We start from the raw sequence: 8806 nt of genomic DNA on the forward strand, positions 1-8806 counted from the left end.
ATTCCCTTATATCTCTTAATATTAAGGCATTTGCTATAATAACAGGCATCTAGTGGTATAAATGATAAGTACAGCCCCTAATGGCCAGATCCAGGAGAAAATGATCCTATATCTGGATTCAAATGATTTTATTGTAGAACTTAAGAAAAGTTGCAATCTGGTTTCTGTGTTGGGTTTTGTAAAACTGAAGTAATTCTGTTAAGGGCGTTGTCTCCTGTATCACTACTTAATAACTGAATTACTTCTTTACACTATAATAATACATGGGGTTTGTATCTTCAGACAGTATAACTGATTAATCCATGTTAGCAACTACACTTTCTCTACATGTAAGGGGATTAAGAGATGACTCAAACTATCCCAAAGGGAGAATAACTGAAAATTATTTTGGGGTAAAAGCTGGCTTTGTAATACTTGCTGAATGCTTACCTACAATGTCCTAAATTGTTTACACTGGCAGGTCAAACTTTTTCAAAAGAAATTTTATAGCATGTTAAATTTTAGAAGAGAGTCTTCAAAGACATGTAGGTTATTTGTGTTGACTTTTTGGAACGCTGTCTTCGATACTTGAGGACTGCCATGGTATTGCGTGAGAGAAGGGGCTCTCTTAAGATGAACTGGAATGATCTATTTCAGGTCTCTAACATAGACCAACAGTTTAAAGCATGGGAAATAAATTTGGGAAATAAAATGCATGCCAATGCAGTTTAGGTATAGTTTGGTCCCAGCAGCAGCACTTTTTATAGGTAAGTTGCTAGACTCTGCCTTGACTGATCCTCCTCACTCCACTTGCCTTGGAGTGTAACTCAGAGAGAATGTAGCTTTTAAAGCACCTTCTAAAGTGACAGTGATGCTGTCACTGTACTGAAATCTGCCGGTATTGTCAATCCAGACCTCTCTGCGTGGCATGGATAAGAAACATGTTCAGGAGATGATTTCCAGTTTGACCTAAAGCTTTATTTAGAGTAAGATGATGTGCATCTGACTGCAAGCTAAACTAGTAAATTTATGGCTCCCAGGCAGGTTTTTATTCAACATGTTAATAATTTTTGAGATATAATTTATCTTGATCACTAATGAAAGTTTTTTTTAAGAAAAATAGCAAACATGCTCTGAACACAAATGAAAATCTTTGTCTTAATATAGACCTAGAATTAGCTCTGGATGATTAATTTTTAATAGATTATGATATAAAAATTAACTGCTCAAAAATTTGTCTGAAAAGGAGTACATTTCTTTTTATTTTTCCTGTTTTACAGTCACTGCAGCTCAGTAGCTTCCTCTCTGAGTCAGATTGCCTCCTCAGCTGCATCCTTTAAAAAGTACTAGACTTGTCCACTAGGAGAATATGAAAACAATGAAGGCAACGATGTTGATGTGTTGTGGCAGCATTTCCAAGTTGAAATCTTTTGGGGTTTTGGCTGTAATATTTTGGCATACACACTTCTATTGAAAATCTGATGCCTGATTAAAAAAACAACAGCAAAAAAGGTTGAACCCAGGTTTTGAAACAACAAATGTTGCCACACCTACACAGAAGCAGCTGGGAATATTTTAAACTCCATTTACTTAATTTTAACTGAGCTATTTGAAAATATAAATGAAGGTAACTGTGCCTGCTGTTACCTGCATAGGACTCTTCCTGCACTTGTTGCATGCGGGTTTTTTTTTTTCTAGCGGGAACAATCCCTAGTGTCCTGACATCTGTAAATGTGCAAAAGCCGCTCAGTGAGAAAAAAGACCATAGGCTGCCCTTAGCAGCAGCATGTGATTATGGATTTGGAATGGCAATAATTGCTAAGTGTTGATGATACATGTTGATCTAGTGAGTACAGATGCATACACAACGTGTAAGTAATAGGTACATAGTGTTCAGCTAAGGATAGGGGTATACAGAATTTTTCTTTAATACAAGAGATAGAGCAAATGAATTAGTTTGCAAAGGTTTGTTTGGGTTCTGAAAACTACTCCATGGGAAATGTAAAGGAAAAAGCTTTATCAAGTACTTCAAAGAAAGGATGCTCAAAATTATTTTTTTTTAATTGTGTTTTATTTAGTCAATTTCCTTCAGGATTTTTGTAAATTTATAAAAATTCAATGTTTTTGTAGTTATTTTATTCCAGCTTTATTGGGAGAAGAGGGGAGAACTTGAGCCCATTGTGTTCCAAAGTTACATTTATAGGGGAGAAGTAGCACATCTCCCTGCTGAGCCATGATTTACAAGGTAAATAGCAAATGCCAAAGATTAAGTGGTGATTTTCCCTTGTTTGGTGCTTAACAGAAGAAATAGGGTTACTTCTATGTTTAATTTGGGCTAAGTAATGCCATTCTTACAGTGTATCATTCTGTGCAAGTGGTTCAGTTCTCCAATATGGGCTTCTTGGGAACTAAGCATGTCAGAAATTAGTGTTTTAGGCATGATGCCCTTTTTAGCCAAGGGAAATATTTTTTTCTTGTCCTTTTTTGACTTCAGACTGCAGATTGTAAAATTCCTCATCAGAAAAATAACGGGATGGAGGGGGAGGTTCCTACTGAAAACGTTTCCAGCCTGGCTGACCATATAAGATGCAAGTTAAATGTTACATGGTTGATTGCTGCAATATCAAAAGCAAATATTAACATGAAGATAATAATATTGAATTTTATCTGTAAGTGAATTATGCAGACACCAAACGTAGCTGAAATCCTGAACTAAAATTCCTTAAACACAATAAATTGTCAAGTTTGCTCTGTAAAGAAAGCTACTGACATGGAACTAAGAAAAACAGAATAATTCTGGGCACATTGCATGTGCAGACAAAAAAATCAATATGCTGAGCCAGGGCTGCATGTTTTTGTTGCTGTCCTTTGAATAACAGCAACCACTGCTCTACCAGCTTGGAGCAACATACAGAGAGGATTATTACTTTGGGAACATTTCACTTTCATATGCCAAGGGAATAAAAATCTACTGGGAATTTTCATCAGCAGCAAGAGAGAAATTCAGTAATGAGAGCTCTAAATTAGGGGGCTGGAGACCAAGCCAGGAGATGATGTGGGGTTCAAAAGGAAAGCAGGCACAGGACTGTGGGTAGTCAGGGCTATGACATCACTGGAATTACAGAACCGAAATAGCCCACATAACTGAGCACTCTGTTCCACAACTTCAGGACACTTTAAGAAAGTCAGGAAAGATGAGAAAGTGGGTTGTGCTCTAATGTGTGGAGGTAGCAGGTGATAAGCTTGTTGAGAGCTTATGAGTCAGGATAAGATTTGTAACAAAGTATTTCTTCAAATTATAGCACAATTGGGCATTTTCAGGTAATGGTGTCCTTCATACTGACTTGCTTGTGAACAAAGTGGAGCCTGTTGCCTTACTTGTTGCATACTACTACACCTAAATGGGCGAGACAAACAAGTCTGGTATTCAGGAGATGGTTCTATCCCCATTTGAATTAGGGACAGAGTTGCTCTTTTCTGCATTTTCATCTATAGAAGTCTTTTACTTAAGGCTCAAGTAGAATTACACAAGAGGTAAGGTAACATTTTAATGGGACAGTCACAAAATTCGGACCTTATTCAATTGTTTTAGGATTACAGTGAAGGTTTGTGGCCAAGTTCAGCACTGAATCCTAACTGACTCCATTTTTGTGTAGAAATTTGAATTTCAAGGTCGTCTTTCCTTTGTGCATGAGTCTGTAGTGCTACATTGTTCTTAACGGCAATAAGATGCCAGCTTACTCTGTTAGAGCAGCTCTGCACCTAAGTGTCCTAGGATGTTTCTCTCAATGTACTTGCAGTTCTATAGGTAACTAAAGGTGGGAGACCCCAGAGATTTAATGAATGAATGCGATTTTTTTGGTCAGCTAGTATTTTCTTCAGTCATTTCTGGGAGTAGCTGGAGAAGTTGAAATAGACTGTTTCACTGGGTAAGATACTACTGGTAGTTCTTATAAATATATGTAACAACTCATTTTGATGCAATTATGGGTCCCCATATAATACAGACTGAGCTATGTGATACAGACAGTGAATTATTCATATATACTATATATATCTTCCATTTTAATATGCTTTTTCATGCCAAAGCTGATACAAGGCTAAAGGCATAAGGCAGTGTTCTTTAGCTGTTCAGCTACTAATAGCCCTCAAAGCAAACTGAGTCAGTTCTAATGCAACTAGTAAACTAGTTTCAGAAATACTAATATCAAAGAACAGCTTACTGTGATCACATTGCCATCAAGCACTTTTCTGCTCTGAGACTTTTAGAAATATTCAAAAGACAGTACAGTACACATGAGTGTAAAAACATCTTTATGGAAACTCATTAAAACCATGCATTTCCCTAGCATTTAGTCATCGCTACCGTTTGTAAAGCTTAATCTCTCATTGATAAATATGCTCTCCCCAATGGTTTGTCTGAATTGTTTACTTTTTTACAATCTGAGGGGGACCATATACTAGGCTAATCTTGAATTTCTTAATCATGCATATTTCACTAATGCTAATTGAAGTTTTGTCCAAATTAAACCGGAGTAAAAGTCTCAAGATGTAGTTTATACAGAACAGATAAGCCAAGAACCAGGGCACGTGATGAACACATGCTTCACAATGTGTTTAGATTTAGTTAAATGTGATTTTGGTCTTGGCCTTCTTGATGCATTTGCAAATTAAATTGCGTTTAGAACTCCAGTGGAACCAGAATGCAGCTGGGCAAACAACAGTTTGTTGTTGCTGACAGTTTTTAAAAGATGTTTTTAATTGGGTCAACAATCCAATGACAAAGGCAGGTTATTAATTGTACAATATATGTTCTGTTCTTCTTTTTATTCATTGCCACCAAGAACAGGGATAGTGATTTTTCTCTGTGTTATAGAAACATAATGTATGGACCTTATTATAAACCAATGCAATCTAGTGAACACTGAACTGCTTATAAATGCATTTTTTATAAGAGTGTTAAAGCTCTATCTAAATTTTAAAAACTGATGAGGAGACTGAAGCAAGAAAAAGACTTGCAAAGTCTCAGTGTGAACACTTAAATGTTTTCTTTCTAAAAGTATAGCCTTTATTTCTAGTTTGTTAGATTTATACTGCACAAGAGCACTGGAACTATTAATGCCAGATGTGATTGGTTTCCAGCTTTTTCCACCTAGAAGTATGATGACATGTTTTATTTTCTTTAATTATGGCACAATTATTTGCTACTCACACTATTTCTATTATAAACTGAGTTACCCTTTTGGCCTTTTCTGTTACTAATCTGTCTTTTGCCTCTGAAAGTGTGCTTTCCAAAGTCTGAAATACCTAGAATTTATCTGCACTATTATCTTCACAAATCTGCGAAGTGAAATATGACGTGGGAATACCATCAGCAATATTGGACATTTAGCCAAACACTTTTTACCAATGCAAGCTTATGATAAAATGTTGAGATAAGTGCTATATTTCATTAGACAACACAAATTGAATAGATCAATGCAGTAAGCCATTTACAACATTGTGCAGAGATATTTTTAGACACTGCAGCTGTGCTTCATCCCAATGTGTCTATCATCTTCTTCCTCTTCCTATTTGAATCCCCTCACTGGCCTATGCATTACTGTGGTACCATAAACTTTCAAACCCCCATAGAGCTACAGTTATATATACATTTTAATGTAATGATTCAGATAAAATTATAACTAATAGAGAGGTTTTATTGTAAATACAAATGCAGCCCTAAACTTTTGGCTTGCCAGGCAGGACCACTTGAAGTTTCACCTTTCAAAGTGCTTTTGTCTTGTTTTATGTTCCCATTGCAGGCAAAAGTGTAATGGACTAATTAATAATTCATAAAATACCTGGCACAATAAAGGGATTTGCTTCCATGTCAGGTTGTTTTAAATAATATCAAGAATCCTGGTACTGATTTTTGAGACAGTGCAAAAGCTACAGTATCAGATCATTTTTACATCTCCTTGGAGGGATTGTGAAAGCGTATACTGCACCAGAAAGGCTTTTAATGAGATGTGTCCCTGAAGGGAACAAGTAGATAAGCAAGATGATTTCACTTTTTGTTGCAGAATGCAGTGATTTGAGCACAACATTAAGAAAAAAGACCCATTTGAATCAAATGGGAAGATAGTTGAACATCATTTTGTGTTAAATGGTGTATATATGACCAAGGTTTTATTTTGTCACTAGTGTATGAACTGATGCACAAAGAGTGGAAAATAAAAGGATGTGATCTAATATCCAAGGTGCAGAGCTGTCCTGAAACGATGTAGGCTTCCTACTTATTCATGATTTGTAGTAGTCCTCCGAGAACATTAGTAACAACCTTTCAGAACTACTGATTACAGAAGGAGATGCTGCGAATATTAACAGCTGGTCTTTACCCAAGAGAATCTACAACCAGACTGACAAAAGCAAAAAAAGAAGCAAGGCAAGGGAAAAAAGCAAGGCAACTGGGTTTGAGTAGAATGATAAAGGTGCACTTGAACTAAACCAAGTTAAGTAGATGACATTGCAATGGAAGAAGAGAACAAGAAGAGAGTCATTTAAAGCACCTCTCACTTAACAGATTACTTTAATAGGCTTGGAAATGGGAAAAATGGGAAGCTAGTTGGTTATGTTGTGTAGGAATTTGCACAGTAAAAGAGATCTGAATTTTATCTCCTCATTTTAAGAAACATGCACGAGCTTTGTCCTCTGCTTGCTTGCTTTATTCTAGTACAGCTTCTTTCAAGTGAATGGAGTTACACTGTATTTACACCACTATAACCAAAAAGAGAGTCAAGACACTCACCAACCTAGATTGTTTCAATGAAAAGTAAGACTACTTTTCTTATTTGGAAATTAATGCAGAAATTTCTATAGTTTTGATTTTAACACTTTTTTTTTTTCCTAATGAAAAGGTAGCCAGTCAAGTACATTTTTAAAGGCTCATAAATTTATCGTTTTACTTAAAGGAATAAGATTGCATTACAGTGTCTGAACTGATTTGGCATGAAATAAAATCTAGGTTTTCCTAATAAAAACATTTTATCATTATTCTCACAACAAAAATTCCTAAGAAGTATTGGTTTTAAAACAGTGTTTGAAAACTATGGCACTAAATTGCAGTGCTGGAACTATTTAAATTGGACATTTAGTTACCCATATGTTTAGTTTATAAATCTTATCTGCTGCAATAAGATTTTGAATATTAATCAGTATGAGCAGAGTTATGCAAAAAGAAATCTAAAATATATTATGGGGCGAGATTAAATGTAATTGCAGTGATATTTAAGATGCTTGAGAGAATATAATTTATTTTAATTAGGGGTTTGCCCTTGTTTATTACAGTATTGGCTTTAGTCTCTTAAGAAACATTTGTGACCCAGCCCCCCCCACCCACAGTATTCAAGAGTTTTTAGATCCACATCATTTTGGTGGTGTCAGCTGTGTGTCACCTTCATTTCTCTGGATGCTGATCTCCAGGCATCTTGGTTCTGAAATTTAGCCAGGGTAACTGACCTGATTTTCCCAGCCCTGGAATGAGACCAGCAGGAGCTGATAATCTTTCACTTCATAGAGGAACGAGCACGGTGTCCTCCTTTGCGTGGGCCCAAGGCAGCGCAGCCTTCAGGAGATATATGGAGGAGGAGGACTGTATCCTCACAGAGGGTTGCTGTCCATCTGTGGTCCTGTCAACACTCTCCATCTGAGAGGTTTTAAAGGACATAATATGTGAAGACGTAATACATTCACTGCAAACAGCTCTCATTTGGTTTTGCATATGTAAGTGGGCATCACATGCCTTTGAGGAGTTGTTCAAGAACCCATTGTCTTTTTCCTTCCTGTGATCAAAGCTGAATGTAGTGCAATTCCTCATAAAGACATAGGAAAGGTGACCAGTACCATGGGAGTGGTATCTCCAAATCCTTTCAGCTAGATCTTGCATCAGCTCCATGTGTGCAGAGGGGACGACTGTGACATATTTGTTATTTAGAAAAAACCAAAAATCTCTATCAATAGATCAGAAAATATTCATGCACCTTTCCTGTGCAGTGGGAAAAGACAGGATAAATAGGATGCTGCATATATTTCTCATTCCTATACTTTCGGTGCTATTCATCTTTGCTTTTAACCTCAAAACATATTTTATTTACATACCTGGGAGAGTATTATGGCAGTGGCTTTTCATGGTGTTAGAAGTCCTTTCTGTTTATTTCTGCAGATTGTTAGCCTTTCTGAATTGCAGCTGAAAGCATTTCCTTCAGCATAGTTCTGCTTATTACTGTTTCACATCTTGTCAGTGCTGGCTTAAATAATTATTAACTAGGAGAAAGCAGACAGGGCAGTTTAAATTTTTGAATGATCAGTTCCAGGTCATATTAATTATTCTGAAAAACATTTAACAGCTTAATAAGACAAGGGTTTGACTATAAATGTCATTTTCATTTGTTTGTGTTATTCGAGACTGTTGTAACTGGCTGCTTAATGGTCTGTGTCATGCAGGTGTATTATTAGCTCTCATTGGCACATTTTACTCAGTTGTCATTAATGGCATAGAATGGCTTTCCCATCATTTTCTCCTGGAATCCCAGATACGAGAGCAAGATCAGTGACAGTTTTATCAGCGAGTTGCATTAAGCTGATCTTTGCTACTCATGAATCAATGTATTTTCACCTCAGACTGGTCCCTTCTCTACATATGTCAGTGCCACTCCACTGTCTCATTTGCCAAATGAATAGCAGAGTTCTCATTAAATTAATGCTGTGATTTTTTGCGCTGGATTACCTGCAATATGTTCAGTTTGCTCTTTTGATTTTACTGAAAAGTGGCTCTCAAGTACCAAAG

Source organism: Gymnogyps californianus, chromosome 8, assembly GCF_018139145.2.
Source record: "Gymnogyps californianus isolate 813 chromosome 8, ASM1813914v2, whole genome shotgun sequence".
Taxonomy (NCBI): domain Eukaryota; kingdom Metazoa; phylum Chordata; class Aves; order Accipitriformes; family Cathartidae; genus Gymnogyps; species Gymnogyps californianus.